Below are 10,518 nucleotides of genomic sequence, written 5' to 3'. Positions count from 1 at the left end.
CCAGAATCCCTGGCTTTGTAACCTCAGACTGTCCATACTCTATGGTTCACTAATGTTCTCTAGGGTGGTCTCTCTGTCTGCTTTGGAGTTTCTCTCTCTTTCTGAATTCTGGAAAGAAGCTTCTCCATCTTCTGAGGACTCACCTATGCTGAGGAAAAATTATCCCAGCGACATTATGGTCCCCAGGGTTGACTATGACCTGAGAACATGTTTGTTAAACTCAAATGTTCTTGCCTACACTAAAGGCAGAAATAGTTTAACTATTATAGTTTCACTTACTAATAGTCTTAGTTAACATGTGCTAATTAACACATTTTCTAACACAATGCTTTCTCTCAGTATAGAGAGCCTTAAGATTCCTGACCCTACAAGTTTCCAAAGACTTTTCAGTTCTATGACCTCCCTTTTGCCTTCTGGGCTGATGGGAATGCCTGAGCTAAAGAATGTACTAGTTAATACCATTTATTTGTTTTGCTGATTGAGTTTTTGAGCTCACTGTTTTCAGTGTAGCTCCCAGAGGCCTGGGAACCTTCTCCTTTCTGACTTGTTTTCTAACTAGTGTCCTAGAGGAGCAAGTTTCATCTTCATTGATAAGCAACACATTTACACCTCCTTTCACTGCCATAGCACCTGAAATCTGAATCTGTGAGGGCAACATTTTCCATGGGCACTGAATTTCATGGGCCTGGTAATGGAGATGGGAACTGTTCACCTCTGGGCATTCGCTGTGCTTTTTAAAATCCTATCTCAGTTTAGTTACAATCAAGTGGGTGTTTAGAAGATGGGATACAAAGATGGGTCTCCCTTGCAAGGATCTTTTTCTTGTGTGGGGCAATTCAAATCTGCAATTTCTGGCTCAGAGAGATAAGGCTGGATGGAAATTTCAGAACTGGATGCAAATTTAAAATTCAGAGGGATCAAGATCTGGGGAAGTTTGCTTAGACCAGTGGTTCTCAACCTTGTTGGACTCAAAGGACCTCATCAGAAAAAGCCAGTCCTTAGTTTTCACTCTTTGTTTTTTTATTACAAAAACTAACAGAGCCATTCTTTTGTGGAAAGGACTCAGAAAGCCAGCAGCAGCTCAGAATGTTTTTGACACTGGATTCCTGTTTGAAATCTCTGGGTTTATCTTGTGAATTGTGTAGATGTTTGCACACCCAGCTGTGCTGATATTGTGCATCACCCTTTAAAAGGATCTCACAGCACCCTAGGGTGCCATGGCACCTGGCTGAAAGTCACTAAGGTAGACTGTACTCCGGTGAAATAAATTTGTAGGCATATTTAGAATCTATAACAATGTAATTATAATGTATGTAGCTCTTTCTATCCTGAACGTGTTGTACATACATAGACTATTTCCACTTCACAGACCTGTAAGGTAAGGAAGTATTATTATCCGCATTTTATACATAGGGAAACAGGAGCAGACATCCAAAGTTACCAAAAGTTCATTGTCAGAGTTCAGATGATCTCTTAGTCCCGTGTTTAGGAGGCTACTCTGTACTCCCTCCCCTGTTCCCAGTCACACAGGTATTTATCTATGGAAAGACAGAACATACTAGTCACAGTTGCCAGGCATTAATTTGCCGCTTGTTGACAGTCTCAGTAAAAGGACCAAGGACTCAGTGAGCCATGCAAACTGACCTCTCCTCTGAACCCTAGAGGTGGTCCCTGTCTAGCAGGGTTGACGTACACTGGTGATGCGTGGTGGATGTGGGAAGCTTTTAACTGTGCAGTAAGCAGGTCATGCTATGGGAAAACAGAGGGCTTCAATCTTCAGAGCCGTTCATCTGGCACCTTGCACTGGTATTAAATTTGCTAAAAAGCATAGCTAAGCAGGGAAGCATCTGTGTGACCCCCAAAGGGTTGGCACCATAGGGCAAAGCATGAGAAATTGGGTGCGAATGAAAGACAAGCTCATGGTTTACATCTTTTCCCAGGGCAACCTCCCCCACTCCCAGCTGTGCTGGTGCTAAGCGGAACCCTCTCTGTATGGAAGAGACCAACGCCTTTGCTTTTGCAAGTCATAATTGGCATTCCTCATTGATTTCAATAGCAGCCATTGTCCTGGGGAAAGGTCACCAAAGCCAGACACGCTACTGGGCTTAGATATGCAGAAGCTGTGAATATGGATTATACTGTTGAGACAATTCAGCAATGGGAAGGAAGTGGGAGAGAAGAGCAAAGGGCAAAGACAGCTGAGGTGATGGAATAGATGAAGGCATGGTAGATGGTTCAGGGTGCCCCCAGGGAGTCCCAGGTGACGGCTCCGAGGCATTTGCATGACTGCTCCACGCGAGGGGTTGACACCCACCAGCCTTGGGACGGTGGCAGAATAAGAGACAAGACAAAGGGCAGTTGTTGGCGGCGGTGCTGGGGCACAGACTCTGCGCTCTCTGACCCTGCGCTAGCCGGGGGCTCTGCAGGGACCAGGAGCCAGGCCTCTCCACGCCTCTAGGAAGGGACAGGATCGTCTCCCAGCTGGGCCCAGGGAGTGTCTTGTCTCACCTCAGGCCTGGGAAGAGCAGCCCAAGCTCCTGGGTCCCAGTCAAGTGCTTTAACAATGACCGTTTCCCCCCAGCCAGTTATAAGAAAAAACTAGTAAAAAACAAATCCAAAAGTGAGACAGTCTCACCTCCAAAGAGAAGGCTCCCCAGGCGCTCTGCCCCACAAGGCAGAGGGGAATTTCCAAGGGTACCCACTCACCTTGCTGCTTCTTGGAAATCCTCCCTCTCAACTCCTGTTTGTCCTTAAAATGCCCCGTAAGCTCTGCAGAGCAGGGTCCCGGATCTCTGAGGCGCTTGCACAGCACCCGACTCCTCTCCCACAGGCCAGATGCCAGCATTCAGTGATGAATACCATGGACTATCATAGTCCTCAATAAACAGGATTGGTAGCATTGCCTATCGGCATATGGACAGAGACCCATTTTTTCCCTGTTTTTTCCCCCCCATAATCACAAAAATAGGCCTTGGATACCAAAGCTATCTATTCAGCGATGCAATGATTAATGGAGAAAGGTAAGTAATCTTGAATTAAGAATGATCGTTATTACATCGTTTGGTTAACCTACTCTTCAGATTACATTTTGAATGTTTCATTTTAAAGCTTCATGGAAAAAAGCCTGGGGATTCTTTGCAAAGCCACAAACCCCAAAGCACGCGTGCATGCACATGCACACGCTCCTTTTTCCTCAAGCGAGTTTGTTTTTTTTCCCATGCAACTTCCCTGTGACAAGTCCCTGATGCAGGTGGGGTTTTCCTGGCTGCTTCTTGGCGGCGGGGGAGAAGTCCCTGCACTGTGATATCAGATCCAAACCGAGTCCTTCCAGGCCTGCGCATGCAAGAACCGGACGTCCGAGGATCAGATCCAAACCGAGTCCTTCCAGGCCTGCGTATGCAAGAACCGGACGTCCAAGGAGCATGTGTAACAGCCGAGGCAGGCAGCACGTGTAACAGCCGAGGCAGGCGAGCAGGCTGGGCACCCCAGCTTGCTCCTACTTATAGATGACAGGAGGCAGATTCTGCTATCAGGGTGGGCCTCAGTGATGACTTAACTGACTTTGGTGGAGTTATTCTGGTTTTACCCGGGTGTAACTCAGAGCAAAATCTTGCTAGGAAAGTTCTCATCTCAAAAACTTACAAGCTGGGAGCCAAAGAGGTCTCGTTGGGAGTCTATTTTCACCATGATTGTTTTTTTTCATGTTGGTCCTGTGTGAAGGGTTCAAGGCCTGGAGATATGTTTGCACTACACCTAATATTTTTACATTCCTCAGTTCCTGTCCTTTGCACAGTAGCTATCATGTGCAGTCATTTAGACACTATGCTCTCATTGTTTTATGCTTGGAAATACCTGGGCTTTTTATGTCGACTGTCCATCTCTAATTGCTGTCTCCAGTCAGTTAAAGTTGAGCCATATTTGCATTTCTTATCTGAGCTTTTCAAATGTTGCTCCAGAAAGGGGTAGTGTCTGAGTCATACTTGTATCAAAACTCCTCATTTTGTACCTCTCTCCTTTTATTTTGATAGGCACTTTTAAAAACAAGCCTGAATTTCATATTTAATCATTTTTTTTCAGTTTCATGATAATTTTCTGAAGTCTAGGCCCTGCTTTATACAATGGTTTCTGTAACAAGGCTTCCAATGCCTTCTCTTCAACTACCACCAATTGCTGACCTTAAATATATCAGTGAAGCCACTCACAAATAAAAAATAAATGCCAGAATCTTTTCCATTGTTCTCTTGTGGTTTAGTCAATGCCTTGGAAGCATATGCCATTGGGTGATCATCTTGTATTTAAGCAGCTGCTATTTGTGCAAATTTGCATTGAATAAGAGTTTAAGGTTTTTATTAATTTCAATATTTCACTGCTGGGGTTTCTATAACAAGGATATGCCAGTGTGATCTTGGGAGAGATATACCACAGTGGAGAATTCAGTTATGAAAATCAGGAAGACATTTTTACCTAGGTTCAAAAATTCATATCCATGAATCCCCATTGGGTTCTGTTGTCTTGGGATCTTTCTATTTGTGCAGTTGCAGCCACCTTTCTTAAGACCAGCCAAACTGTTTTGTTTTTCTTGTACCATCAGAGTTCAAGCAGAGGACAAAGAGGAAAGCAGCAGCACTACTCTTCTGAATTCCACCCAGAAAGTAAGCTCTGCCCATGTGAACTGACAAAATAAGACCCTTCTGACCGTCAGCCATGCAGTTGTTCACAGCAGAGGATCCAGGAACAGGGCAAGGGGGCTGCTGCCCCCCATTTGGGCTGTGACATGCATGCTCAGTGAGCTCTGAGTTCTCAGCACTGGGTTCTACTGGGGCTTGACCTGAGCAGTAAGCTCTGAGCTTGCCTGTTGATCGGGGCAGGGGCTGGCCATGCAAAGGCAGGAGCTCCAAGCAGGCCCCGCTCTGAGTGCTCATGTGCGGCACAGCCAAATGGTGGTGCAACAGTGCCACTGCAACTCCTCTGGATCCATCCCCCGATGTTCAAAATAAGACTGCTGCTTTCTCCATGTTGGCTGATTCCTGACATTTAGTGTCCCCTTAGTGGGTCTCAGATAGGTCAGAGGATTTTACCAGGCTCCTTGAGCTTGGCTCCTTCTTGACTGGAATAAAAAAAATAGAGTTTCTCAGCCATAACCCATTTGTGGCACCTAGATGAGATGCTGCTGACCATAGACTCTGCAGATCTGAGATAACACCTCTTATTTTTCTTCTTATGCAGGGAAGTTTGGTATTTGTTCTTATTCAATTTGAGGTTCTTTTCTTCCTCACATTGTGGAACTGCATACAGAATCCCACTGTGCTTGATGTCTGTCTTCACTTCAAATCAGGTCATCAAAAATTTTTTTAGCTTAGTTCAGAGATATGAAACACTTCCATATTGATGTCTTGGCATGATTTCTTCAGTGGTCTTCATGAGGTAAGACTCACCAAAAATATATGCACCGCATACAAATTCTCTAACATGAACCTGAACTTGACCAAATGACAAATGTATGTTTTTTTCAGCAGATTCACCCACCAACTGACTGGGTTAAGAGTACAGTCTCCACACCAAAATAAGACAGGCTCAGGATTGATAGAGACCCAAGCTCTGAATAAGCCCAGTTCTAACCAGCCTTCCAAATGCCCACTCGTCTTTGCCAAGTCAAGGCATTGCTTTGTAAGAACATTGATCTGACCTGCTGCCAGTGATACCATAAAATAATTTTGTCTCTAGTCAGGGCAGCCATCTGTGAGCTGCTCAGACTCAGATTACTTTATTCCATAGCTCTGTAACCTAATGATCAATAGCCTTTCCTGGAAGCTGCTATTTTATGAAGTCTTTCCCAAGTGCTATACTCATATGGATCAAAGTATCCCTGAGATGCTATAGATAGCAGTGTGCAATTCTCTTCTGTACTGCACATCACCAGTGCCTCTGGATCTGCCATCTGGAATGGTGTGGACAGTTTTATCCACACTGATTGCTCTTCTCTGCCCCCTTCTTCCAGCAATAGTTGCAAATCTGCAGTTGCCTCTTCCAGCTTTTTTGCAGACGATTCATTTGCTCCTTTTTGGCCAAAGAGTGAGTTTATTCCTGTCCCTCCATAATCAAGTTGGGACCCACAGATGGACCGATAAGTGACTGATCTTTATTTCTTTGCCTCAGTCACTTGGCACTAGTTGGGACTACAAAAGATCACATGGCAGAGATCAACATGCAGTGATTCCACTGGTTACTATCACAGGGTTCTGCTCTAACTGCTGCATGGATGGACACAAACAAGAAGTCAAGAGGAGATACTAGGTCTATCTATTTGTTCAGGAGAGGGCAGCATACTCACCCGTTGGTATCAAGTAACACATTTCTTCCTTTATTCTCCCCTGTCTCCAATTGCTGTAATTTCCCACCTATTTTAAAGGGGCAGATTTGGTCTTCTTCACGTTAAGGACAGCATTGCCTCTTAACATATCATGAACCCATTACAGATTTGCATAACCTAACACAGTCCCCTCCTCCCTCCATGTCTTAACATGTCTCTGGGAAATAGCTTACACATCCCCTCTCCTTCAAATGAAACTGCAGGTGTCTTGGATAGAAAGGATGAGGTGAGGCTGTGGGGAAGATGTCAGAGATGGGGCATTTCTCCCAGCTCACAGCACACTTCTGTTTACCAGAGAGGCATGCAGCAAAGCCTCAGCTCAAAGATGGGAGAAATCTGTTGACCTCTCAGTGGTTTAATTACAAGTATGAGCTGAGAAGTCGTAAGATGTGGTAATTAGTTACTGTCTATTGAGCAACACGGATTTGCTTGTATATGACTCAATAGCTAAGATTTCTTTCTGAAATGGGCTTAAAATGGGGAACAAGTTCCTGTTCTTCTCTCCATGTAGGCGGCTTGGTTTTACACAATGTTCATTTTTATACCCTTTGAATTGTCTCTGTTTGGCATACCAAACACAAGGATTGTGTTACAAGACCATGATGCCACATCTTGGCATGTACTACTTCATGTAATGATAACATTATACCACAGCATCTGAAATTAATACACTTGTATTTCATTTCTCTGCAAGCTGTAGCCTTTCAGGACACATTTGGGAAAATCAGTTCTGTTCTGTGAATTTTGGGATGAGCAGCAAACTCTAAGACATCTGGAAGAGAAGGGGACCAGGGCTTGCAGGTCAGGAGTGAGATGTGTTGGCAGAGCCTCTGTGATGTGCGAGCATGTGTGTGTGTGATGGGCAGATCTCACAAACAGGAGTAGTGAATAGTGTGGATTAGAAACCGCTCACACAGAGTCATAGTCACTCACAGGTGCCAGGGTGGAGAGAAGGGAGGAGGCAGGGTCCTGAGAGGAACAACAGTGCATTGAGCCCACCATATCTCTCTGGGGCAAGGGAAACGGAAGGGAGATAAGAGCCCTCTTGGATCAAGAATTCCTTCTCACTTTCCCCTTTCTGTTTGTCTTTCACCAGAGATAACACCAGGCCTTGCACTTTTTACCTGTACCCAGAGCTGCCAACAAGAAAAGGAATAGCTGTGATTATCTGCCCCCACCCCCAGCTCTCTCTCCTGCCAACCGGGTAAGAGCATTGATGAGATCTTTTGGGATACCTGGCTAAAAGTCCCCACCCTCTTCTCCTCCCTGTCCTTTTGCTCCCTGAATGATGCCTGGCTGATTATCATGAGGAGGTGTAACTCAAGGAGTGATTCGGAAAGGAGAGACAAGATTGCAAATAGCAAAATGCGAAGAATGCTAAAGCCAAAGCCGATAAAGATGGGAGCATATTTGTATAGTATTTCATCATCACAGAATGGGGGGACATCCGAACTATTCTCTGGAATTCCTGGGCCTGTGCTATGCAGGAGGTCAGACTAGATGGTCACAACAGTCCCTTCTGAATGTAATGGCTGGTCCTGGAGAGGACAGGGGAATCACGGACTACCCATGCCTTATCTACCCATGTCTTATCCACCCATGCCTGCCAATGCATTTCACATGTGGCTGCTCCAGATTTGTTCCTATTGCCTCTTCTCAGATGTGCCAAAGGTGGAGGGTTTGAGGACAGGCCCAGAAGGGCAAGCCTGGAGCAGCCTCACTGCCAGCACACTTCCAGGTTTAGATTATGCCACGGGCATGAGTGATTGGGGCATGCTTTGGCCCCTCAGTGCCAGGATCCTCCACTACCATGATATACAAGCCTAAAATCTGCCTCCTTAGGATGGTCTCACACATCCACTCTGGTGAGACTCCTTCTACCTACATGCTTCTCTCCTGCTGACTTTGTCATTGCCACTCTCAGAATGAGCCAAAAGGCTCATATGGAGCTGAAGCCAGAGACCTTGCAAATTCATGAGGGGACTACTTCAATAATCTATTTTGCATGACACAGGCCAGAGAATTTCCCCCACTGAGTCCTGCCTCAACCTCATGTTTTGTGCTTGAGTAAGAGCATACTTACAGACTGACTGACTCCTCAGCAGGACTGACTGACAGGTGGAAGCCACGCATTTGAGGAGAGGCCTAAGCTGGCATCCATCAGACAAAAGCTTCACTCCACATTGGAGCTACTCACAAATATTTTGGCTCTCTACAAGAGCAGCCATTTCCTTTGCCCCTGACGGGGATGATGCTTGCACAGAAACCCAGCCCGGGATTTGTTTGTGGTTGCTTCAAGTAACTGATAGCAAGTAAAATAACAAGACAAGAAAGGGAGCTGGCATTCTGTCCAAACCTGAAGCAGACTGTGGGGACAGCCCTTTGAGGCAGGAAAGAGCCTGACCTGCATTCATGGTCTGCTCAAGAAAACCTGAACTGGAGCCCTCTTATTTTTAGGCAGGAGAACAGTAACTCAAAGGGGTTTTCCATGCCCCCTGGAGTGCACATTGGATGCAGACTTTGCAGCCTTTGTGAACTCAAGAGTGTACAGTGTTCAATACAGGAATCCAGGCTCAAGCAGCTGGGTGTGGTGATGCTGCTGCAATATACAGACCAAAATATACCCTTATATGGGTTGGCACTGTCCCATCTGTCAGATGAGGACTTCTCATTAGCATAGGTGTCTGATTCATTTGTTGTTTATGACAACTCTAGCTAACATGAAGAATCTCAGAGGTGGGGACCACAGGAAAGGGGAATGATTCAGCCCCAGAACCCAGGTGGCTGTTCTTGCTGAGGGACACCTGAGCAGTCCCGGACTGGAAGAAAGCGATAGGAAGGGTAAATGCTCCCAGGGGGGAGTGCTGGAACTTCAGAATAACAAGGGTTTCCCTGCCTTATTGTGTGCCTGCACATCTGGGAATCTAATCAGGCAAATGCCTTTGCATGAGCTCATGGGCAGGGCCGGAGGACAGACTCAGAGGCCTTGCCTACACTGAAGATTTGCTGGAATTCTCCAACCATTGTTTCAGCAACAATGCAGCTCCAGCGATAGCCATAGTGCTCATACAGGCCAGTAACTGGTGTTTTCTGCTGACATGCTATTGAGACATGCTCTCAGTTGGCTGGATAGCACAATGGTTTAGAAGCTGCTTATGCTAATATTCCTGCCATTGTCACCACTGCTGGGGCCACATCCATACTAGAGCAACAGAACCTTTGGGGTTAGCACAGGCAGAGAGAAGCAAGACAGCAGGAGAGGGAGGAGAAGGGAGGGCAGATGGAGAGAGAAGCTGAGGAAAATAGGAAAAAAGGAAGAAGAAAACAAAGAATTGAGGAGAAGAGGGAGAAAAAGCAGAGACAGAGGAGAAGAAAACGAGGCAAAAAGGAAAGGCTATGGGGAGTTGAGTGGAAGTTAGAATGATGCAGAGGGAGGGTTGGGTTGGGTTGAATGAAGGGGATTTGGGGGACATAGATGTGCCAGGTATAGAGCTACTATGTAATAATTTTATAAATACTGTATGTGCCATCATTGTTGAGATACAGAGTACATCAGTGAGGGCTGTTAGAAGAACAAGTATGTGAGAGGCAAGGATTTCTTATGATGATATCTTTTATTGCACCAGCTATGCAGTTAGGATAATTAATTGAATAAAATATATTGCACTAGGAAATCCTTGCTTCTCCCACAATTTCTGGACCATCCCAGCTGCAAGAAGAACAAGTAGGAAGACAACACAAAGGCCCCGGACAAGAACACCTTGGCACATACTTGAAAGACAGTGGGGACAACGATTAGTTTGGAAGTTCCTAAATCCTTTCTCTAATAAAGATGCAAGCCTTGTTTTGTCAGACTGGGAACCTGATCAAAAGGCCACTAAGTTAAAAAGCGTTTTTTCCCAATAGGCTCTTTAGGACAGAAAGGGAAAGGAGGTCAATTGTTCAGATCTGTGCAGGGAGGAGGGTGGGGACAAGGTGACACAGAAAGAAGCTCTACAAAGAGAATCTGAAGAAGCTGGCCTCCCCCAGATCTAGGCAATGGTAAATTGTAGGGAGAGACAGGCTACTATTCTTTTGAGACCTATTTTGTCTGTGGTTGTAAACAGCGTTCTGTTTCAAGAAGACTGCCTTGTTCCTGCTTGTTGCTG

At 45.5% G+C, this 10,518-nt stretch overlaps 1 long non-coding RNA gene across 1 annotated transcript; it reads left to right on the top strand.

Annotated features, from left to right (window-relative positions):
• The first annotated feature begins 5,398 nt into the window (after positions 1-5,398).
• LOC102371496 lies at positions 5,399-7,563 on the top strand. The gene is made up of 3 exons (XR_324560.1): positions 5,399-5,424; positions 7,065-7,171; positions 7,467-7,563. It is a non-coding gene; the product is annotated as an uncharacterized LOC102371496 (long non-coding RNA).
• Positions 7,564-10,518: the final 2,955 nt, after the last annotated feature.

This window comes from Alligator sinensis, unplaced genomic scaffold (genome assembly GCF_000455745.1).
Source record: "Alligator sinensis unplaced genomic scaffold, ASM45574v1 scaffold215_2, whole genome shotgun sequence".
NCBI lineage: Eukaryota > Metazoa > Chordata > Crocodylia > Alligatoridae > Alligator > Alligator sinensis.
This window is presented reverse-complemented; position numbering and strand designations above follow the sequence as displayed.